The 26,079-nt window shown below is 35.2% G+C and overlaps 1 protein-coding gene across 5 annotated transcripts in view; it reads left to right on the top strand.

Annotated features, from left to right (window-relative positions):
- The window catches only part of Adgrv1 (adhesion G protein-coupled receptor V1), a 609,243-nt gene that overhangs the window by 4,160 nt on the left and 579,004 nt on the right, over window positions 1–26,079 (top strand). The window lies entirely within an intron of this gene.

Raw genomic sequence — 26,079 nt, 5'->3', positions numbered from 1 at the left:
GGGAGTCTCTTGAGAGAGGTAGTGAAAATGCTATACATATGCACACAACTGTAATTACACTGAAAAACTATGTTTTAAAGATCGTTACTTTATTATTTTAATTTCATTAGTTTATTTGTTATTCAAAACTCCTTTTCCATAGGCACATTCTTCCAGTTTATACTGTACATTTGAGCATAGAGCTCTTTCATGCTTTACTTTATTAAAGGCTTTCATGGCCTTAATGGCTTTAATCCAACCATCTGTTCGCATCTTGGCACGTCAGAGTATCAGAGGTGCTGGTAGGGGCTAAATAAATTTCCCACATTTTCGAGGTTACAGAAAGAGCTACCTTTATGAATAGATTTCAAATGCTTCTCAGCAAGACAATGGCCCAGAAGTAGAGTAAAAAATGTGTTTCATTCTTTGAAGTACAAGGTCCCCTGTCTGCCTTTAGTTTTGCTGAAAGGCAATTAGCATTTCAACTAGCCAATTTGGGTACATGCAATGAAGTACTTGGGTTTATAATTTGCTGCTCTGTCTGAGGCTGCTGAGTGCTAGCTCTTATATAATCCTCTCCAAGTAGCCTTCTTTCCAGCATAGTTATTGTTGCTGGTCTTAAATAACTAATCAATGGAGAGTTTTCCTCGCCTTCAACTGTAGGGTGCCATAGAGCAAGGAAAATGAATTGCCAAGCTAAGAATGGAATGATTGTAATTATAAATAGCCAGTCTTGAAATGTGGCACAAGTTGAAAGATATAAAACAGCTTTAAGTAAAATGCTCCAAGGTGGCATTGTGTGGCACTATTGATGATTTATTTCTGTACGCAATCTGTGCAATAAATGGAGGGCACTAATTGAGACAAAATGAGTTAAAATTAATAATGAAGAAGAAATTCTTATTTATGTTGATGTTTACTCTATGCAAGAAATACAGTCTGTGGGGAATATGAGTAAAAGAGAACAGATCCTTTAGTGTTATAACAAACGAACAAATGATCTGAGGCATATTGTGGAAATAATTTAAGGTTTTGTATCTTTGTGCTAATTGAAAATAAGATTTTGTTAGATTCTTTAGTCAGGAATTTTGGTGATATTAACATCATGTATTCCCTCATGGTCCTCTTCAGGAACCACTCTATGTATGATAATCCTTCTGTTAGGATAATTGGAATGATATTAGCCTTTAATGCATGTCAGGAGGTAATAATTCAATGTAGCTCATCTTAATGCAACACTGCTTCTACACAGTTGTACTTATGTAACTATTTGGTGGTAAAGTAATACATTTCTCAATTTCAAAAGAATGTTTAACTACAAGAAGGCAAATAGAAATGTTTTAGATATAAGCCTTGCAGGTGATAAACATAATTTTGTGAACCTATATGAAATAATTGCATTATCCTTTATGTTTTCAATCTGCAATTATAAAGCAAAAGCCCTATTTCCAGCCACGAATATGGTCATTAGTATATTCAACTAAGTTTAAAAGTATAAATGAGCAGGAATGAAATGAAGAAGGGTCTCTGGTTCTTTCTGCAGACTGCTCAGACTATTTGGAAAGTGTTCTGGAAAGATGGGACTTGATCTGGACTTTAAAGAATGGTAGAGTCAGGGAGGGGGATAAAGAAGAATGATGGAGGGGGTGAATTCAACTACAATATAGTGTAAGAACTTTGGTAAATGTCACAATGCACCCTCAGTACAACAACAGAATGGTGGGGGTGGGGGTGAAGGGGGAGGTCCAGAGAAGGCCTAGGGAGCAGCTAAAATCAAATGTACAGAGACAAAAATAATCTAGGTGTCTTGTCCCATACATACATTAGATTAACCTGACTAGAACTGTTGAAAGAAAAAATATAATAAATGTAATATAATATGATATATTTTCTTTGTAAAATTGAGATATAATTCACCTTGTATATCCTTTTGCATCTACTGTCTTTTACTTAGCTTTGCAAAAAGATTTGCCCATGTTGTATCATGTGTCCTATTTCTATTCTTTTTAGTTGCTACATCTTTGTTTCTCACATCTTTGTTAACACTTGTCTGTCTTTTTGTTCTAGCCATTCTTGTAGGTGCAAAGTGAGATATTGTTGAGATTTTGATTTCCATTTCCCTAAGTAATAGTGGTATCGAACATTTTTTTCATGTGGCTCATTTATTGTTTATACCTCTTTGGAGATATATCTGTTCAAATCTTTTGCCCATTTTAAAATTGGGTTATTTGCTTTTTTATTGAGTTGCAATAGTTCTTCATGAATGAATCCCTTATCAGATAATGTCATTTGCAAATATTTTCTTTCATGGCAGAGGTTGTCTTTTTACATTTTTAATGTGTACTTTGAAACAAAAGCTTTGAAACGTTCATCAGTCAGTTTATCAAATTTTTCTTTGGTTGCTTGTGCTTTTGGTGCCATGTCTAAGAAACCATCTCTAATTCAAGGTCACAGAGCTTTATGCCTAGTGTTTCATCTAAGTTTCATTGTTTTTCTCTTACATTTAGGTATTAATTACATATTGCACTTTAAGTTTTTAATATGGCTTAAATCGAGTTTCCAGTTTTCTTTATTTGCATGTGGATATCCAGTTGTTCGTGCATTGTTTGTTGAGAAAATTATTTTTTTCTCGATGACTTGGCACCATCGTCAAGGACACTTAGCCATAAACGTGGGTTTATTTCTGGACTCAATTCTGTTTCATTGGTCTGTTTGCCTGTCTCCTACCAGTGCTTCAAAGTTTTGGTTATTGAAGTTTCGTAATAGTTGTTGAAGTCAGGAAGTGTGAATCCTTCTAGTTTACTGAAAAGTTGTTTTTCCATCTTGAGTCTCTTGCATTTCCATATGCATTAAGCAACAAGTGAATTTCTAGAAAAATTCCAGTTGGGATTTTCACAGGGAATGCATTGAACTTACAGATCAACCTTGAAAGTATTACCATCTCAGAAATATTAAGTTTTTCAAGCCGTGAGCATGAGAGCTTCCTATTTAATCGAATTTTTTCAGTGATGTGTTACAGTCTTAAAGTGCACAGATCTTACGTATATTTTGTTAACCTCTGTGTTTTGTGGTATTGAGGTTTGAACTCAGGGCCGTGTGCTTGATAGACAGGCATTCTACCCTCGAACCATCCCTTGTTAAATTTCTTATGAAGTTTTTTTGATGTTAATTGTAAATGGAATTATTTTCTTACTTTGATTTTTGGATTATTCACTATTAGTTTATAGGAATAGTATTATATATTGTATACAACAATATGGTATGTTGATTCTGTGTCCTATAACCTTGCTGACCTAATTTATTTTCCTAATTTATGTGTGGTGACCTTAGGATTTTCTACAACCAAGATCTTACCATCTGCACATAGAGACAGTTAGGTCCTTTCCAATCTAGATACCTTTTTTAAATTTTCCATTCTAGAACGTCCAGTACTATGTTGAATGGAAGTGATGAGAGCGGGCATCCTGTCTTGTTTCTGATCTTAGGGATAAAGCAATTTGTTTGGAGAAAGCATTTTGGTTTTCAACTTTAATTGTGATATTAGCTATGGATACACTTTATAGATACCCTTTATCAGACTGAGATATTATTCTTTTATTTCTAGTTTGTTGAGTGTTCTTCTAATGAAAAAAGGTGTGGCATTTTTTCAGTTGCTTTTCTGTATTTATTTGAAATTATCTTTTTTTTTTCTGTTAATGTGATACATTGCATTAATTGATTTTTGTGTGGTGAATCAATGCTATATCCTTGGGATGAACCTGATGGATGTTGTATTCTTGAGCTGTAACATGATGTGAAATTTATTTGATATGTTACTGGATTTCATTTACCGGTACTTTATTGGAAAGTTTTGTGTCATGTGTGTGGTTTTCATATCAGGATAATACTGACCTCATAAAATGATTTGGGAATGGATTTCCTATTTTAAAAATAATTTGCGGTAGTATTTCTTCCTTAAGTGTTCATGTGAACTCACCAATAAAGCCGTCTGGTACTGAGTTTTTCTTATTACTAACTCAATCTATTTAATTATCATGGGTCTACTCAGATTTTCAGTTTTCTTGAGTCAGTTTTAGATGTTGTGTCTTCCTAGGAATTGTCCATTTCTTTGAGGTCATCTAATTTGTTGGCATACAATGGTTGATGATGTTTTCTTTATACCCGGTTCTATTCTTTCACAGTTGATTATAATGACCTTTCCTGAGTTTCTCATTTTAGTCAGTCTTTTCTCCCTTAGTTTAGCTAAAGATTTGTTAATTTTATTGATCTTTTCAAGGAACTAATTTTTGGTTTGGTTGGTTTCTCTCTGTGTTTCTATTCTCTATTTCATTTATTTCTGTAGAATCTTTATTATGCTACTCCCTTTCTTCTGCTCAATTTGGGTTTAATTTGCTCTTTTTCCCCTACTTTCTTAAAGTTGGAAGGTTAGGTTATTTATTTGAGCTCTTTCTTCTTTTTAAATATTTACACTTGTGTATTTACCTCCAAGCACTACTTTAGCTATATCCCATACATTTTGCCGTGTTGTACTTTTGTTTTCATTCATCTGAAATTATTTTCTAATTTACCTAATTTCTTCTTTGATTCTTTGGTCATTTAGGAGTATGTTATCTAATTTCTATATATTTTAAAACTTCCATTTCTGCTGATAATTTCTAATTTCATTCTCTTGTGGTTGAAGAACATATTTTGTATTATTGAAGTCTTAAATTATATTGAGACTTGACTGGATTCAGTAGTACACTTCTATAATCCCAGTTACTCTGTAGGCTAAAGCAGGAGGATGACAAGAGGTCAGGAGTTTCAAGACAGCTCAGGAACATAGAAACACTATTCCTTAAAAATTATTGAGACTTGTTTTATGACCTTATGTTGGTCTGTTTTAGAGGCTGCTTCGTATGTATTTGACATGTTACGTATTCTACTGTTGTAGGATAGCGTGTCTGTTCATTCTAGTTAGGGTATAGCTTTGTCTAACTCTTCTTTTTTCTTGTTTATCTTTTGTTTAGTTGTTCCATATCAAAGTCTCTCTTGTTTAATTGTTTCTTTCTTCCTTCAGTTTGGTCAGTTTTTGACTTGGGTATTTGGTGATTCTTTTGTTAGGTACTCTGAAGTCTTATTTTGTCTGCCCTAAAGTCTATTTTGTCTAATATTAGTATAGTCACTTTTTAGCTTCTTTTGATTAATGTTTGCATAATATTATTTCCATTCTTTTACTTGTAACTTAGTTTTGGCTTTCAGCCTAAAGTGCATTATTTATGAAAAGGATTAAAAAAAAGACCCCTGCCAATCTCTGTTTTTTAATTGGAGTGTTTAATCTATTCATACTTAATGGAATTACTGGTAAAACAGAATGGATGGCTACAATTTTTTAATTTGATTTATATCCTTTTTGCTCATCTTTTTCTCTTTTTAAATTTTAAATAGATATTTTTTAACAAATCATTTTAATCCCATGGTTACTTCCTTTATAATACTCATTTCACTTATTTTCTTATTGATTGTCCTGGGGGTTACAATTAATATCCTAATCTAGAATAGTCTAATTCAGATTGATACCAACTCAATTTCAATGATATGTAAAAAATTTGCTCCTATACAGTTCTATCCTTCCCCCATCCCTGTGCCGTTATTGTCATACTAATTATACCTTTATTCATTGTATATTTTCAACATAGGTTTATACTTATTGCTCTGTGCAATTGTTTTTTAAGTCAGGCCATAGAAGTTTTAATAAAAATATATTTACACTGTATTTTATATAAGCTATTGTATTTTATGTTTATCTATCATGTTAGCTTCACTGGTGCTTTTTATTATTTCATGTAGATTCAAGTTTTTCTCTAGTGTCTTTCCAGTTCCCCACTCCCCCCAAAAAACCTGTTAGTATTTCTTGAAGACTGTGAGAAACAAATTCTCTTATTTTTTGTTTATTTTGCAATGTATTAATGTCTCTTTTGTTTTGGTCATTTTTTTCATTGCTATGATAAGTACCTGGGAAAAACAACTTAAAGATGGGAAAAATATATTTGGCTCATGGCTTCAGATATTTCAGTCCACCATGGCAGGGATGGTGTGGTCGAGCACACAGCTCATATTATGGTGATCAGAAGGGGGGCGTGGAGAATGAGAGGGAGAGAGGATGAACATGTTCACAGAGGGCTTTTTCCTATTTGGCTTTTTTTTCCATGTGAGTCCCCAGCCTATGGAACATATTCAGGGTGGGTCTTCTCCCATTAGTGAATCCTCTCTGGAAGTGCCCTCATAGACACACAGAGGACACAGAGGTGTATTAATCTAGGCACTTTCAGTCCAATCAGGTTGACAATTGAAATTTATCATCACGGTCTTCATTTTTGAATGATAGTTTTGCTGGATTCTTGGTTGAGAGTTGTTTTCTTTCAGGACTGCTTTCTAGCTTCCTTGCTTTCTCATGAGAAATCAGATATTAATTAGGGCCAGTTTTATGTAGGGATTGGCTTCTTCCTTGATGCTTTTGAGATTCTCTCTGTCTCTTGCTTTTAACAGTTTATTTCTAGATGTGGTTCTCTTTGAGTTTATCTTACTTGGTATTTGTTGGGCTTTTAAGATATGTAGTTTTAATTTGAATCAAATTTGGGAAACATTCAGTCATTATTTCATTAAAGAGAAAAGGGAATAAAATGTATACTTTTTATTTAATGATATTTTAAATATGATGTGCTATATAGATATAGTTACTTTCCAAATTACCTTATCTCCTTAACTATTAGCAAGACACCTTTGATAATAGAGAATGTAAATTTAAATTTAGTTAAACGTAGAATCTGGACCTTGGATTTATATCTTGGCTTTGTATTTCCAAGGTCTAATCTTGGCAAATATATTTAATCTTCCTGTATATCAGGCTCCTCATCTGAAGATGGGCATAATAGAAGTACCTATCTTATACTTCAGATGCCTTGGAGATTAAATGAGTGAACTCATGTAAAGCCATTCTGATAGCATATAGGTTTTCCAAGGGGTCCCTCCTATGATGGCTGGGAAGTTTGTGCTTACTGTGAGTTCCTCTCCATCTGAACTATTCTGTGGGCGACTTGAACGTCTTCAGTGTGGTCATTAGTTTCCATGAACAAGCACTATCTTTACTTTTACTGTATTCTAATGGTCAAGTAACATGGAATGCAGATTTAAGAAGAGGGGACATATATCCCACTTCTCAATGGAGAAGTGTCAAAATTTGTTCTTTTTTATTTTGTTTTGTGATGGGGGAGTTCTCTGTGTTGTCCAGGTTGGACTCAAGTGATCATATTGCCTTAGCCTCCCAAGTAGCTAGGACTACAGAGTAAGGTGATATTTTAAAACCACAACACTGCTATTATTAATAAAAATAGTAATAGAGTAGCTATCATGGGCTTCTTTGTAGAGGTATAATAATTTGGCAGAGGGTATAATAGTTTCTGGGTTACTTCAAAAAGGGGAAAAACTTTCTTTGATCTCCTGAAGAAAATATATTCATGCATTTATTAAATTTAACTTCTTAATTGAGGAAGCTCTATCTATCTATCTATCTATCTATATATATATAAATTAAATATTGGGAATATATTTTGTATGCCATATGATATAGCTATCTATATCTATCCAGCTATCTAAAATCGGGTGTCAATGTGAGCTGTGAGAAATTGTCATGACATAGAATTTCAAAAACCACAAAGACAAAAAAAAAAAAGTTTCAAAAACCATAGCAGAAAACTAGTTATATAACTTTTGAATTCCCTAGCTTACATTGAGTATATAAAAATTCTCTCACATCAAGTATATAAAAAGTTCAGAGGAGTCAGGTATGAAAGAGGATTTTTCTGAGGAGAATCTTCATTTGGGAACCTGTGGAAGTACTGTGAAAATCTCCTTTTCCCTTTCTTCACCCCTATTCCCCCTGTGTATATCTTAAATGTAGTGAGAAGTGCTCCACCAAAACACTTTGGAGGGTTTGATTTCTGTGTGAGGATGTTGGAAAAATGGTACTGATTAATACTCTAGAGAGGTAAGGTTGTCTGTGGTGCCAGGATGGAGGAATGAGTCCAGGATGAACTTCCTTATTGTCTACAATAGGACAAATGGGAGTGAGCTCAAGGATCAGCCATGAAAAACCACAATAAGAGATGTTAACATGAGTTCATTTTACAGGAATCTTGTCTAAGATGGCAGCTTGATAGGGCATGGGGAGCCAGGTGGTTATTTGTGGTGAGAACATTGCCAGGGGCACAGGCTGAGAAAGGGTCTGGATAAATCAATAAAATAGATGCATAACCTGCACATTGGAAGATTCAAGTTGACATGGCCCAGCAGTGATACCTCTGTGGAGACTTCAGAAGTGTCTGTGAGGGCCATAGAGAACAAGTCATGTTGCAGTCCAATTACGAGAATGTTTCTAACCCTATTACCTCTTCTCAATCCTGAAACCACCCATGTAATTTTTTAATCCTTCAACATAGTAAGGATGGGAATTCAGTTCCTATCTAGATGAAGGAAGAAGAACTATAGTTAAGCAAAAAGAGAAGGACGGCATCTCTTTCTCCAACAATATGCCAGCAGCCTATAGAAGTTTCTAGTCAGGGCAAAAGAAGTTAATGTTAAAATTAGGTTAGACCCTAGATTACTATGTGGTTTGCCAGTAAACATTTTGTAGTGTGAAAGGTTTTCAATATACACAAAAGTACAGTGAATAGTAACATGAACTCTATCACACTCATGACCCAGAATTGGCATACTTGTTTCGTGTATCTTAATGTATTGATGGGGGAAAGAAGCAGTAGGTGAATGAAAATGAGAATTCTCAGGATATACCATTTTGTATAGGTGAAATGTTGTGTTCATTTAAATGTATTATATATTTAGAAAGTAAAAAATAAATTAAAAAATTTCTACCTGAAGACATCAAATGGTATTTTAGAGGTCCAAATCTTGGGGAATTTAGACTGGAAATGTACATTCGTAAATTTAAAGCAGTGGGGTGAATGCAACCAGAGTAAGAGTCTGTGTAGATAGGAGATCTGGGTCTGGGAACTGGCATAGTTTATCATGCAGAGATCAGAAAGAAGACAAGGATCCAGGAAAAGAGGCCAGTGCACCTATGAAGCAAGAAGGAAAACCAGAGAGGATAGTGGAACCTGCCCTTTGAATCACTTTTTGTATCCTAAACCACAAGTCAGTATTTAGCATTAGAGGAGATAGCTAAATTAGGAAAGCAGGAAATAATAACAGTTGGAGAGGGTGACTATGATAATGGGAAGTGAGTCCAAGCTGGAAGAGAAATTGAAGTAAGTCAATTCATGTTAAACTCTCTTAGCCTACCTTCTTACAACTTTAGAACTCCCAGGTGATTTTGCTTAGCTTAAATAGAACTCTGGATTTAAAAGAGGATCAAATGAAAATTTAACATTAGAAAAATAAGAAACAAAGTATTACCTTTCTTGAATTTTAAAAAGCACAAAATAAAAATAATAAAGATATCTTTAAAAAATTAGCATAAACTTTAGGACTGAACCAAGAGGCAATTATCATGATGTCAAGTGAGGGCAGAGTTGTTGGGATAACTTCAGTGTATTCTGAACCCTGGATACAGTGATCAAGGGCAAAATAATGAAAGAAGTAGGAATGAGGGAGTCATTACATTGTTAGAAAAAGAGTTCCCAGTATTTCAGTTTATGATACCAGAGCTCCCCAGGACTAAGTTAAGAAAGTAAAGATGTCATAGTGAACACACACGATGAAGTCTACTAAAGGCTGCATTTGCACTGGTGGATTTTCTTCAAAGGTAGGTTTTAGGTGCAAAGGATTTCACAGAAGGATGTGAAATACGTGTATATGAGGGAGACTGACACCTCTCCTCAAGTGATGCATTGTAGCTGAAAAGAAAGAAAATTACCACAAATGATCAAGATTGCTTTTAATGTCAGTAGTCCTGTTTTGACTAAATGATATTTCTACCTTTTAAAAATTTTATTAAAAAACACTTGGGTATGAAACATTTCAAGAAATTCTTCATTTCGCTTGTTGGTCTAGAATATATCCATCTAATTCTAATTAAATTACAGTTAATGATTGTAACTCTTAGGTTGTAACTATGCCTTGGGGGGTTCATCCTCAAATTCAAGTTTTAGAATGATCCTAATTTTAAGGTTTATGTTCAGAGTTCTAATTAGTAGTATTTTCCTATTCAAAAATAGCACCAGAAGTGACAAAAGTAAAAGATACTCAATGGAGAAACTATGAAAAGTTAGAAAAGCACAAAGATACACCAAAATCACCCAAAACTTCTCTACTATAGGTTGACTACTTCCACACTTTTTTATGTGTACACTCTCTTGTATATATAAATGAATGCATGTTTATTATTTATTTTAATGTAAATAATATTTTATTTTAGACTAACACTTAGCTATAAAATTTAAATTGTAAATAAAATATTTCAACGTACCCCAGCACACTAAAAAATAAATTAAAGAAATACTTTCTTATGGTATTTTTTAATATGACTTTCTTCATTATTTTAAATAATTACATAATAAGAATTAAAGTGACATACATTGTATCTGATTTGGAGAATTAATGTGTATTAAAGCAGAAGGATCAGAAACAGATGTTGCAGTTATCTTTTGTTACATGATAAACCATTCCACTACTAGTAGGTTAAATTAATTTCTGATGATCTCTCATAGTTCTGGAGTTTGAAGGTCTCTTCTGTAGTCAGACAGTGGCTGAGGTTGCAGAGTCATCTGACTGCTTAACTTAATTACGCACATGTCTTATAATCTGGTTTGTGATATCATGTCTGGACATGAACATGTGTACAGCTGGAGGATGTCCAGGTAGCGCTTGTTCCATGTAGCCTGTCTATACAACTAGTTTGAGTTTCCTGAAAGCATGGTGGTCTTAGGTGGGCAGGTTTCTTATATTGTGGCTGATCTCCACTGTGGCAAGCATTCCAAGAGTTCTGGGCAGAGGCTTCAGAACTTCCTATGACTTAGCTTCAGAAGATCCAGAATGTCATGTTTCTGCTGTGTTTTATTGGTTAAGCAAGTCACCAAAGTTCAGACTCAAGGCAACAGGAATTGCAGTCTACCCTCAAAGGGAAGAGTACTAAAAAATTTGCGGCAGTTCATAATCTACTACTGTGATGTCATCTAATTTGAAAAGGTCATTAATGTTCTTTCTTTCTAAGTTTTTATAATAATTCATATTTATCACATAATCATTTAAATACTATCACTGGACAACTGGTATTTGTGCGTTTAATTCTTATTTTTAAATTAAAATGCTTTCATAATAATTTTATTTATCCCATTTGTTGCTCTTGAACATTTTCTCATGCTTATAAATATTTTTTATAAAATATTGTTGACTTAGTAGTGTTCTGATTCACTAATGATGAAAGCATACATTCTCATAGATTATCTACTGGTGTTATTATATTAATGACAAAATAAATTGTTCACTTTAAATTGCAGAGAGGTTAAGCAAACCCATATAAAGGGCTAAAATAGCTAGAGATCTGCTAAAGTAAAGATATAACTCAGGGAATAGTAACTGACTAAAAAAGTCAACTGATCAGGGACATTTGAAGTGAATTGCTGCTTTAGTTGCTCAAAATATTTTCAATTTGAAGTCCTTCTGCAAGCATCCTTATGGAAGTTATAGTTTTGTTAATGTAAGTTGATGAGTTGCTACTAGTAATGCGTGCTTACTGAGTGGTTACTATAAAGTGAGGCACTATGCTAAGAGGGTTCCATACATACCTAGTCCTCATGACTACCATCAGGTAGATGGTTTTACTTCACATTTTCAGATGAGAAAACAGGTTAGAGGCACAACTGAAGTTTAGAGATGCTAAGTTGCTTGCCAAGCTAAACACAACTCATAAGGACGGAGTCTGAACTTAACTCAAATTGTGTGAGTTCAAAACAAGTATTATAAGTATGTGTGACATGATTTTTTTCTTTCAAACAAAAACGTGTTAATTAATGATTTGCAATAAGATTAGGCTCAGGGCGGAGAAGGATTCAAAGCTTGGTAAAGCATGACCTTCCTTCTGAAGGAGACCACAGTGTAGTGGATGATCTATGTAGTTATAAGTCAAAGAATAATATTTTAAGTGACTAATAAGAGAGAAATGCCCAAGTTTTCTTCAGGATCAGGGTGCAGAGGCAGGGGAGAGAGGCAGAGGGTAGGTTGGGACGTGTGACAGGTAGTTTTGTTTTGAGACCTGTTTGAGGGGAATGGTATGACATCTGTAGGGAGATGCACAGCAGCCAGTTGGAAGAGTGAGTCTCAAGCTCATGAGTATGATTGAGACCTTATTTATTGAGGATTGTAGCCCAAAATGTGGGGTAACTAGAGGAAGTGTCTCAGTTACTGACAATATGAATCTCTTCTGCAGGATGTGAATCGGTATCAATACAGGAAAGTTGTGCTGTGGTCATTATAGATTTTGGAAATTATGGGTTAAATAAAGTTGAGTCAGTTCTTTCAGGCCTTTTTAGAGCTCATTATAGCTTTAAGTAGTTTCAGTACTGAAGAGGCAGATGGTGTCTATACAAATTAATTTCCTAAATGTATTTCACAGCAGAACTCTGGTTAACGTGTGGGCATAGCATGGCACAGAACACACTTTCAGGAGTGTTGTTTGGAGCTGATGTGAAAGGTTAAGAGTTGTAATTTGTACTGGACTCTGTGGGTCATGCCTGTAATCCCAGCTATGTGGAAAGCTGTAGGTAGAAGGTTCAAGGTCCAAGGCTGACTCTAGGCCAAAACGTGAGTCACTATCTGAAAAATAAGTAGAAAAGGGCACACACACACACACACACACACACACACACAGAGTAATTGGGAGGTTCCTTTTGTTTGTGTTTTGTTTTTATAGAGGGACTTGGAAAATTGAATTTTCCCACAGGGAACATTTAAATCTGTGATTACAAGGGAGGAGAGAGTTGAGGTAGAAGCTTGAGGAGAAGGCAAGGCTGAGGATGAGGGTTGTTTGTGATAAGAGGAGTGCATTTGGGACACAGGGAGGGAAAGAGACAGGAGAAGGAAGGGAAAGGTGAAAAAGAAGATAAAAGAAAGAGATTAGTAGGAGTTGTATCTCAAAGGAACATAATGCATCACTCATAGTGTTCTACTCTGGATATGGTCTGTGAGATAGAGTAAGACAAAAATTTGAGGACAGGGAAATACAATTCCTTCTGTTTGAGCTGTTACAAAAATTTTAAGAGTGGACAGCAAATATGAAGGAGTTTCTGATTCAGTAGTGAAAGCAGAGGAAAATAAGCATTATTCTTCTTTCAAATGTATGAGGAACTACAATTCATTTTCCAATAACTATTCATACAATAGTGTAGAAGGTATAATTGGGAAGTAAAAGCTGATCTAAACAGCATTTACTTTACTTAGGAACTAAAATAGAATTTTATTTACAAATCTTGATTTTAATAATCTTTATTGCTAAGTACACAGGCCTTAGACAATGCCTGCCAGATCACAGGGGACAGTGAGGATGTTTTGAATATTGAGTGATGAATGAATGTGAGACACAGCCACATCACATCAATACTGTCCACATGTCATACATGGGTTTCCTTTAAGCTCTTTCAAACTTGTGTGCATGAATGTAAAGACTAACCTCTTGCTAGAGAGAGGCATTTAAGGACCCTGTGGCCAGAAGTTAGCATAAGGTAGTGACATAGGCAGAGGAGTTGTTGTTCTCTGGCCTGTATTGTAGAGACCTGTACCAGGAGCTGGGAGCAATGAGGCAGGAGGGCCACAACCTGAAGCTACAGGCCTGGGTAGATGGAAGGAGCAGCTTCAGACAGAGCACCAGGTATCCTGGCTGGGTTGCTCAGTAGCAACTATAGCTACCTCCTTTAGGAGTGCATGAGCCCCTGTAATTCTGGAGTACATAAGCAGGGGAGCTGCAAGAACTAAAGAGGATTTCTTATCAGCAATGTGCATGGCATCTTGAGGATTTAATTTAATTTAGAGAAACAATGAGTAATATGTTTGCACCCTCATTTTAGTGGCCTAGTTAATACTTGTTACACACTAAGGATTCCTAGGAATGAATTAGTAACTAATTAATTAATAACTTCTCCACACCACCCACAGTCATAAGAAAATTTTAATCACATCTAACCAAATCACATTAGGTTCAGTCCAGGCTTCATTCTTACCATTTGTGTTTAGCTTCGTCAGAAGTTTAGTGCGTCTTAATCTCAGTTGTACCTTTAAACCTATTTTATCTGAAAATGTGGAATTAAATCATCCACTTAGAAGGTAGTCACGAGGATTAGATGAAATAATGTATGTAACCCTCTTTGCATAGTGCCTGACTTACAGTAACCACTCAATAAGCGTGCATTGTTGTTATTAATCCACCCAATTTACGTCAGCAAAACTGTAAGTTCTCTAACGATGTTTCCAGAAGTAGGACTTGAGGTTTAAAGTATTTTTAATCACTAAAACAGGAATTTACTTTAAACGTCCCTGACTAGTTGACTTTTCAATCACCTCAACCCCAAGCCTACTACTAAAACAAAGTTTGGGCTGTACTTAAAATAAGACAATGAAAACAAATGTTACATCCTTGAGGAGTAAGAAGAGAAGCAGTATATTTTGGAATATGTGTAGGCAGTAGTTTATGACCACAAAAATCCCAAAAGAGTGGAAGTTTAAAGTAAGCAAAGAAAAAATTATGTAAATTACAGTGAATGTCTTGAGAAAAGCACAAATATATACTTACAAAGCATGTATATCAAAACCCAGAAAGAGTGAAGTCAGGATATTACTGGTCATTTGCCTCTTTGTGAAGATGAATTTAAGTCAAATATAATAAATGCCTGATTTAAAATAAAAAATCAGAAGATCTTACAAAATGTTTTATTTGGTTTAAATCCATCTTAATGATCTCTCTCTCTCTCTCTCTCTCTCTCTCTCTGTCTCTCTCTCTCCCTCCCTCTCTTCCTCCCTCCCTCCCTGGTTCTAGGGGTTGAACTCAGGGTCTTGTGCTTGCTAGGCAGGTGCTTTACCACTTGAGCCACTCCACCAGCCCTCAATAATCTCTTTATTAATAAATGCCTATGAGTTTCCTGAACTGTAAAAAATTCATACTTTGACACAGAATTGTTGATCTGTAAAGGAAAAAAAAAAAAAAGACAAAACAGTCTAGAATGAATTTACCCTGGAGTTAGTGCCATTTCCAGAGGGTGCTTGATAATCTTAAATGGATTCATTATAGCATCTCAAGATTTTCACCTGACTGATAGAGATTTTGTAATCTTATCAAGCATTATAGAAAGCCATCAAAAATAGATGTTAGGATTTACCATTGTACTTTTTTATTTACAAACCATTTTGAAATTTAGGAAGCCAGAGAAGCCCAATCTGAGAGATTTTTCTTCAGAGATACAGATACATCCATAAAACATTGTGAGCTACCAGAAATGACATGAAATCCATTTCTTATGAGTTCAATGTATGTGAGACAGATGGAGAAATAAATTAATGCATTGAGGTCATTGGCCTCAAACTTTTTGGAATGGAAATGTTTGTAATCTAGACTTAGGTTTTACAAATTTCAAAGTTGTTGAGGGTTGTAGCTGTTGTGGGGAAGAGTAGAGTATGTTCAGATACTTTTCTTTCAAATTAAAGCTTTTATTTTAAAGGAATTTTGCAGTTCTAAAGGCCCTGTGGAAAAAATTGAAAATTATTAATTGAAGGGATAGCCTATATAAAAAGTATCTTCTTCAAGTCAGAAAATAACTTTTGGCAATGACAGGTACAATGCCACAGAAGTACCTTACAAATGGGAAAGAGGTAAGTGATCTCCCAGCATTTTCCCTAATTTATTTGAACATTATACATTTAGCCAGTGTAGTCACTTTAAAGAAGTTATTTTACCTTAACAAAACACAGGCAAAAGACCAAATTTTTTTTTCATATCATTATTAAACTCACATAGTATCTGTTCTGTGTTACTATATGAAAAGGATAGCCAGATATTGTGAACAGAGTTAAATAAAAGTCTGCATTTAAAAATTAAAACAAAACCAGAAAAGAATAAAGTTTTAAGAACTTAAGTTCTCATTTGGAAGCAAGGGAAAATTCAACTTACTGTGTTCAGTGATTGGCAGTTGCCAGCTGGTAGGTCACAGAGCATCCTAAGGGCACAGGTAATAGACCTTGTTGTATTTTCTTCAGTGTGAAGATTGGCATTGATCAGTGGTCCATTATCCTGAATTTTGGTCCAAACTCAATGGCTAGAAAGTGGCTTTAAAATGACATTCCTGGAGAGTGTACAATTGCTTCAGGAACCTGACTGAGTAAATATACAGAAATAAGTAGTCAACTGGGGATTGCTGGAGGCTTGAACAATAAGAAGGAAGTACAAGCATACTACCACTTGGGATATTACAACAAAGACTTTATTAGCAGAAGGAATAATGATCTTAGACACGTAGGACTTCAGAGAATTTAAAGAATAAAAATTAAAATTTCCAGTTAACCTTTTGGTGATGCATCTTCATAAACTTCTGATCACATTAATTAATCCACATTAATTAATGGAATTAAAAGTGAATTCCATTAAGCTCTTCTATATATCCCTTGCATCTTCTGGTTAGATTCCACTACCAAATTACACAGTTTACAATGCAACATCAAGGTGATGTTTCAATGCCTGGTATGGCTTTTGATAAATAGATGAATGGATGGGTGGATGGGAGTGAGCTTAATTGCTTTAAAGGAAAGCAGTAAGATATTTTTAAAGGAAGGGGGGTTGCGGTGCTTCATGTACTGACTTCCTTACAAAGAGTATGGTATAGTAAAGGGGGAAAAAAGAGTAACTTCGCAATGGCGAACCTGACAAACATTTCGTCATTCAGCTAATCAAGGTCACATAGACATCATGTGGATAGTGTATAACTTGGATAAGATGAGATGAGTGACAATGTCACTTGACCTATGCAGTCTTCCCTCAAAACCCATAATGTTAGTCTAATCCTGAGAACATATTCAGACAAATCCCAGTTGAGGGACATGCTATAAATGCATGGCCAGTATTTTTCAAAACTACCAAGATCATAAAAAATGAGAAAAATTTAAGAAACTGTCACAACCAAAAGGAGCCTAAGGAAACATGAGGATTAAATGTAATGTGATATCCTGGGAGAGATTCAGGAATAGAAAAAGGACAGTAAGTAAAAATAAGAAAATCTGAATAAAATACTGACTTCAGTCACACTGTATCATGTGTTTTGTTTTCCTGTTTTATTATGAAAATGATTAATAAACATATATTTTAAAAAATCAAGAAGGAACATCTTGATGGCAGTTCTGCGGAAGCTAGGTGGTTAAAAGATTTGTGTTGTTTAAGCCTGAAGAAGGCATGGGCTGGCCAGGGAGTGGTCTTGGCAGTGGTTTCCATCTTCCAACACCTTAAGGGGCTCTTGATCTGTCTTTTGTTTTTCTACTCCTCCTACTCCCCCACCCTTTAAAAACCTACACCTTTCATAAGCACATCTTATTACAGATAAAATACAAACTTCTTTTTCTAACTGGAAAAGTACTGCTCTCCCCCTCTGCTATGATGGATGCAGCTGGTGTGTGTACTGAGATCCTCTTTGTGCCTCCCATGTAGCTGGGATCACAGATGCACACCACCATACCTATCTTATAGATTGAGATGGAGTCTTGCTAACTTTTTGCTTGTGCTCTCCTCAAACTGCAATCTTCCCAGTCTCTGCCACCTGAGTAGTTGGGATTATAGGCATGGGCTCATGCCTATAATCCCAACTACTCAGGACCCATGCCTAGTTTAGGTGTACATCTTTAATACTGAATTTCCTAAACTATCTAAAATTTTATAGAAGAGGGCTTTATATATATTTATTTGCATAAATATGTGCGTATATACTTTCGTAACGTATATCCATAGGCTAGAGGAAGAGGAGAGGAAGCATCATCTATCTAGTTGGAGCCGGAAGGCAGAAGAATGAGTAATAACTGGTGTAGCTTACCCAAGAAAGCTTAATTCTAAGGTAGCAGCGCCCCTGCCAAAATAGCCAGACTTGTATAGAAGAATCCATGACAGGCATGGGAAATGGCAGCACCAGGTGCTTTAGAACTTTGGAGATGGATAGATGACTAGATGGGGAGAAAAATGCTCCAAACATCCTTAGATTCATTATCTACTCTGCCCTGCATAGCTGTTGACTGCCCCTTATCCTTTCGAATCCAGAAAAGGTAAAACATGACCTTTGACTAAGGATGTGAGGCATGTTTGAGGATAAGACTCCTTAAAGAAAATGGGATTAAGTGATCATATGATGATTGAATGCTGAAACTCAAGGACTTAGGTTTCCTGTTGGATTCCAGAAGTTGGTAATTTATATCTGTATTCTGCAGTTGGAAGACTTGAAGATTCTTCTTTGGGGAACCTGGCTAACCTTAAGGAGTAAAGTGCTTTCTGAGGAAACTAAAATCAGAAGTTTCTGATAAATGCTTCCTTAATTTTACCCAGAGTTACCAAGCTACCTCCTCCCATATGAACTCAGAACTTCCAGTGATCATTTTGGTCTCTTACTCTTAATCATACACAAATCTGCAGATTCATATAGTCACATCATCCAATCATCATTTCGGTCTTACACTTTCAAGCATATGTAGATAAGTAAGAGTTACCAGATAGCTGAAGAAATCTAATATGGAAGATAGATTCCAGAATAAACAACAAAGCAAGTCAGAAGTAACAGACTAGAGAGAGAAAATTTAAAGGAAAGCAAAGTCATTATTTTCTGAGACATTTAAAACAAGCATTGAAATAATGAAAAAAATGAATAGTATTAAATTTTCACACATTAAAAACATGAAAGCATAAATAAAAAACTAGTGGGTGAGTAGAAGTTTCATGATGAGTTAAATTTACCGAAGAACAAAGATCAATGAGTTTAAAATTAGAATAAAAGAACAAGTCCTAAAACTTTCTTTCTCAGAAGGTTACCAAGGGATGCACTCCATCAAACAAGGCTGTAAATTAAATAAACCAAGGAAAAAGTAAACATTAGTAGAAGGAGATTAAACATAAGAAAGAATCAAAGGGATTCCCAGCAGAGCATAGAGGGGATCTCCGGATGATTCTTGTATCCCAGGTGTAGAGAACATCAACATCTCATTGGTGTAGGTGTGGCAAAATGTGGCCTAGGAAAGTGCAGGTTATTATATTTATGTCTCCCCTTCCTTGGAGAATGAATTGATAGGTAAAGTAGATATCAGTGGAAGCTATAATTTTGTTGATGAAATCTACAGTGATGATGGTGTGTAGCTGAGGTAATAAACATGTACCCAACCTGAGTGTGTACATGAAATCTCTGTTAACATTGTGGGAAGGGGTAGTCTGTATGAAGGAGAAGACAAAATCTGTCCCAGGAATTTTCCCATATAGACATACATCTATGTATGCATATTGACTGTATTTTGTAATGTACAAATGAAGTTGACAACAGTTATTGACTATGGGTTAGGAGAGGCATATGGCTGGTGTGGGTACTATAAAAGAAGCTTACTTTTCACCATTTACTTTTTAGAAAAAAATATTGTGCCATGCACATATGTACATTTAAACATGAATAAAATAAACTGTGTTTCTTAGTGATTAAATGTAAGTAAATAAAGTTAAAAGGTTATCTATAGTATGAATAAGAGACATTTCCTTTATTATTTACAAATGTTTCCATTTGCAAGTTTATTGCAAAACTATTCACAACAGGTAAGATATAACCTAGGCATTCATTAATGAATGAGTGAAGAAGGAAAACATGGTATATATACAAAGTAGAATAGTATTCTGCTATAAAAAGAATGAAATTCTGTCATTTGCATCAATGTGGATAGAATTGGAGGACATTGTATTAAGTGAAATAAGTCAGACACAGAAAGACAGATGCTACATTTTCTCATTTATATGTGGAAGCTAAAAAGTTGATTTCAGGAACAGTTGTTACAGAGCCTGGGAAGGGTGTAGGGAACAGAGGTGAGAGATGTGGTTAATGGGTACAGGATGATAGATGGATAGGAGAAATAACTTCTAATGTTCAGTAGCACATTGGGATAACTATGGTTGGCAACAATTAATCAGTTATTTCAAAAGTAGCTAGCAATTAGATTTTGTAATGTTCCCAATGCACAAAAATGACATCTGATAATTACAATTGTATATGTGTACTGAATTATCATACTGTAACACACAAATATGTACAATTATGTATCAATCAGAAACAAATATATTGAATATTACTTCTATTAGTAACATTAGATTACTACTTTTTTGACCGTTGCAAATTGAAATTCTATTTTGGTATGAAAACAAGAAAAGGTCAGTATTTTGTAGCACTTGCCAAATGCAAACAATACAAATTAAGAATTCTTAGAGGCTAAATAATTGATTATATGAATGATGAAACTTCTCTTGTTTCCCAAGAGTAATTCTATAGTTTTAGAGTGCCCCTTAGTAAATGTAATAGAATTCAAGTAATTCTAAACCTGACAACCTTGCCCATGAGGATCATATTTTCAGTATTGATTACCTGGTGGTCACACCATGGGAAGATGTTTGGTATGGCATTGAAGTCAAAAGCTGCAACAGAACGGTCAGTGCACCCCTTCAGTGCTGGACTAGTAATGTTTGACTTTTTAGGACCTTGTGCTATCACTCGTAGGTATTGTACAATTTCTTTATTCTGAAACTTATAAAATATTATGTACTCTTGTATGAAAATGGAAAAATGAAACCTGTTGAAACTATTATAGGAATGGGGGAATATGGGGATAAAGAAGTCAGAGTTAACCTTCAAATTAAGGAATGGTGTCTTTTCTTTTTTCTGATGTAGGGGATTAAACCCAGGGCTTTGAGTAAACTTAGGTGAGTAGTCTACTACTGACCCACGTCCTAGCCTCAAGGAGAGGTTTTTATGGAAGTTGATTACTGCCAGATCAGTTGAGTTCTTCTTTTCCTTAACACTGTCATCCTTTGGATCTCGGTTTGCATTCACTTATTTTACTCTGTTCCTTATCCTACTCTGCTTTTACAGAGTTATCAAGGCTAGAAATAGAATGCTATTCCCATTTTCTCAGTTTATGCCATGCCTGTTACATTTTCTAAGCTATTCATCAGTATGGAGTTAGATGGGTAAAGATTACAGCCTAGTTGAAGACTTAGAATTCAACTGTTAAGGCACATTGTTTTTGGTGAGGGCAGTTTTATGTCATTTAGTGAGTTTACATGCTTAGAAAGTCAAATGAAGAATGAAGTTGGGCAAATATCAGTAGGATTTCAAAATGAAAGAAAGAGGTTCCTAGCAAATAGGAATGCCAGGTTAATTTAAAGAAGCCTGATATTGGCGTTCCTTGGTGACAATCAGAAGGGCATTAATATTTTCAGGAACTGGGTCAATTCTGTCATGTTGTGCTGTATTCTGAAGGCATCTTTGGTTTATCTAAGTTTCCTAAATTTCATTAATAATGATTACCAGTTTTGAGGTAGAGGGTGAAAATACTGAGCACATAATAGGTAAAATAGCAAGAGTGGTGTCCTCTCACAGTTGCTTAGAAAAAACTAATACTGTTGTGAGTTAGAGTATGGAAGAGGGACCTCCCATTTGGTATACTCATAATGTTTTAGAATGGAATTGATGGTAAATATTCATGTTAAAAGTGACAGGATCAGGTAAGGTGGCTCACATCTGTAATCCCAGCACTTTGGGAAGCAGGGATTGGGAGGACAGTGGTTCAGTCAGCCCAGATAAAAAGTTAGTGAGACCACATCTCGATGTATAAGCTGGATGAGACTGCTTCTGTAATGAGGGATGCTGTAGGTAGGCGGATCATGGTCTGAGGGCAAAACCTGAGATCCTACCTAAAAAGATAACTAAAATAAAAAGGAAAAGTGACAGGAAGTCCAAACGAAACTAGCTAGAAACAAAGTATAATTTATTTTCTCAGTAAGAACAATTCAAGGGAAAGCTGGATTCAGAAACTAAAGTTGGATTATTATAAAGACATGATTCCTCCCCTTTTGGCTCTGTCTTCAGCTGTGCTAGCTTCATTTCCAGATTGTGGGGGAAATGAACTCGGTCATCACAACACAAACCCTGTTGGTAGAAGCAGTGACATTCCAATGTTTGAATATAAGTCTCGGAATTCTGTCTTCTTGGCTTTGATTTTCCTCATCTGAATCATATACCTCTCCCTGTGAGTATCTGGGAGCCACAGGCCATATCTTGACTATATTGGTGTCGTCAGTGATTAGCACACGATGTTACACAATGTGGAGTAACTCCAGTGTATAAAGCTGTAAGCTGTACTTCTGAAAGCAATCAATTTATGTTTTAAGACCTATTCTGATATATTCCAAATGTAAATTCCAAACTTCTTTCTTGCTAGGTGACTTATTAGTTATCCTGACTTTCATTACCGGAATTCAACAACTTGAGAATTTGTGTTATCAAGACAATCAAAACTTTATAGTATAATTCAGGGTATAAGAAGCAAGAAAGTAGCCTATATCTCAATGCCATCTGAACAAGATCAAAATAAGAAGCCTATTAAGAGATGAGTGATCTGTTGGCAGGAGCAATTTTAATTTCCTCTGAATCATGCCGAGCAAGAGTGGGGGGTATGAAAAGGACTTGGGTAATGTTGGAAATGAGAGGATTTAAATACTGGAGTGGCATGCCATTAGAGAGAAGAAGGAGGATTTCAGTGACCAAAAATTGTTCTTTCACAATTGTGACAGGATATGAAGTATGTACTTTACAGTCTTTAAACATATGTTGTTTGAAATTCATTTTATAGAGGAATTTAAAATAAGTGGTCTGATAGGGCATATAAAATTTTTATTAAATCTAATATAAGAGAAAGTGACCTAAATATTAGTAACATTAGTAATTGTGTCATTTACAAATAACTAGCTTTTTTAGTTTAATATAAACTAAAGGAATTCCCAAACACCAGATTTTTTAGCATGATAGAGGAAAAATGTTTTTAGTTGCTCTTATTTAGTTTTTGTGTAATTATGCCTGCCTTCATTTTTAATGGAAACTTCATTTTTAGAGCTGTTGTTTCATCTTTTAATGTCTACTCAATGCCAACTTTGTCCCAACAACCTTTCTTACAGTGTGAAAAGATGAAAGGAGGTTCAATTATCAATGATGTCACACAGTTTGAAGCATTTCCAATCACACTTGTTTGTTCATTTTGCATAATCTCAAAACTCATTGATGTGGACCAATTTAAGATGAATTTACTGACTTAAATGCAAGATCTTGGATTTCTAATTGCCTGGGAAATTGTAAGCATGCAGCATTTGGGCTTATTGGTCCAGACACTAAAAAATCCTGCTAAATATTTAACTAGTCAAGAGAACTGTAATGTCATTTAAACACATGTAATGTTTATCAGAATAATAAGGTGAAATCTTAAGGAAGACTCATAATTATGAGTTTTATGGCAGATTTGATTGTTTTGCATAAGTTTAAAGTATTTGAATGTTTGGAAACATGTAGCATAAATAATCTACCATATGTTTGCAAGAAGGAGCTGTGTGATTTGTAGTAATAAATGTAAGAGGCAGTATATTGGGGTTTCTGGGTAGAGATTCTGATGATGGACTCCAGGATTCAAAACTTGCCCATCCACTTACTCAACTGAGTGGCAATGCATGTGAATTACTCTGTCTGTGCTTAGTTTCCACAGGTATAAAATGCAATCATTGATGTCCTAACCTTCACAGAGTTTTGGGAACTAAATGCATTATTGTGTATAAAAAAACTTAATACAGTACTATAAAAATAGTTGCTGTATGATGACGCTCCACAGGCCGTTGTAGTTTTTCTTTAGGGTATGTGGAATTTTAAAATATAACATCAGAATAGTAGAAAAGCATAAGAGGAAGTCTGTAGAAAGTTCTTGTCTGTAGCATTGAAAAATTCAGTGACTAACTTAAAACTACAAATGGGGGCTTCCTTATGTCCACTGTAGGACACATTCCTCACACCCTAGGACAGTGTTTTTATGTGTTCCGCAGGCATTAGCTGCATCAGAATGAACAAGATCCTTATTAAATACGGATTCCTGACCCTAGCTTAGACCCACTGGATCACAATTTCTGAGAGTGAGAATTGGCATTTTAACCAGTACCCCGAGATGATTCTTACACAGGACAGTCTGGAGAACTGCTCTCCTTTGTTAGTGATTCCCTGTTTTCATGCTTCAAACTCACTGTCCCTTTCTCTCACTTTGAACTTCAGATGTCTTCTTAATTCCCTCAACTCATGTTCTGAAATATCTTCTGTTCAAAGGTTTGAAATTTTTCTTTCACAATCACAGTATACCAAAGTTGTCTTTTTCTTTTATACTCAAGGCCTAAGTTGCTACAGTCTCACCCCTCCATTCTGTGCTCTTTCTATCACCCCTAGGCCATTTCGTTCCCACTATTTGTCATAAGTGGGGTGTGAAATCATTCTGGCTTTAAAACTACACAAAAGATCTTCTCCATTTGGCTTTGGTTTAGGTCAGAACTGCTCCCACCCATGGGAAGCATGGGAAAGCATGAAAGTTGTTGAATTGGAAGTCAGGGAGGAGTTTGCAGCTGGTGAAGAACTGTTTTGGTTCTTCCCCCCAAATCTCTTAATCTCATGATAGACTTGCTTGGACAGACAGGACAGGTGTAAAATGTATCTTAGTTTTCCAGAATCTCTCTCCCACTTGGTCCATGTCTCTTTCCTGGACTCTATCTGAACTCTGAATTTTCTATCTACAGATTTTTCACAATTGGAGACATATGAGCCATCATTCAACCATCTCAGACTACATTGTCTGAGTATACTTGACTGAAAAAAATTTGCATTTAAATGCTAAAATATATCAAAAATTTGTGTACTTGGTGATTTCTAAATAAGTCATGTGTAGCCATGTGGAACTACCATATACATGAAAGTTTTATTGCTTCTTGGCCAAAGTAAAGCATGTTGGCTCACAGAGTAGGTAATGCAACTCTCCCTTAAAGTGCTTTAAAATGCGTGAACTTGTTATGTTCGTGTGACTGATCACATAGATCCATTGGAATCTTAATGATCCGTGAGATAAATTGTTCACATTTTTAGAGGTACATCTACATTACAAAGCAGCAGTACTTTCAAGAGGCCATTAATGTTGTGCTTTTGAAAGCACTAGAATCACACAGAACTGAAAGTAGGAACAATATTGATGACTCATAAACACAGGTATTGTAGTAAGAAGAAAGCAATAGCAGTTATGGAAAGAGGGAAGTATACACTTGACCAAATTTGCATATTTAAAACCATTATGGACATTTTTAAAGAAGTGGTATTAGAATTTTAGCTAATAAAATGGAAGAAATTTAAGTCTTGGAAATTCAGCTCTTCCTTGAAAGGATTAGTAGTTCTTTGTAATGACTAAAAAGATTTTAAATCTTAAGACCAATTTAAAGAAAATGTAAACACCAACCAAGACATCTTTTTATTGCTAAGCTTCAGCTTCAATGGCTTTAGTTTTGACTTGTATTTCATAGTTTCATTTGGGGCAAGTGGAGTTTGTTTTTCTATGTTGTTGCCTAGGTTTTTCTCAGGCTAAAGTGTGACAATAAGGTTTTTTTTAAATTGCACTGGAGGTACATTGTGACACTTACAAAAGTTCTCACAGTATATCATAATTGAATTCACCCTCTCCATCATTTTCCTTTATCCCCTCTCCTACTATTCCTGGATTTAATAATGTTTATTTTACAATTACTATCCTGATGTAGGAGCTAAAGATGAGAAAGTAATTACTGTTAATAAAAGGAGAACCTTAAGAAGAGAAGTGATTTTCAGCTTACTTTCTGTTGAAGCATATTTATGTTAGATGGCTTAATATTTGATGTGTTTATGCTTTATTTGTTCACTCTATATTTGCAGAGAACAAACTAATGAAATGTACTAGACTGAGTGTCAAAGGTTCAGGCCTGTAATCCTAGTTACTTAGGAGGCTGAGATCTGGAGGATCACAGCTCCA

This window comes from Castor canadensis, chromosome 6, assembly GCF_047511655.1.
Source record: "Castor canadensis chromosome 6, mCasCan1.hap1v2, whole genome shotgun sequence".
Taxonomy (NCBI): Eukaryota; Metazoa; Chordata; class Mammalia; order Rodentia; family Castoridae; genus Castor; species Castor canadensis.
This window is presented reverse-complemented; position numbering and strand designations above follow the sequence as displayed.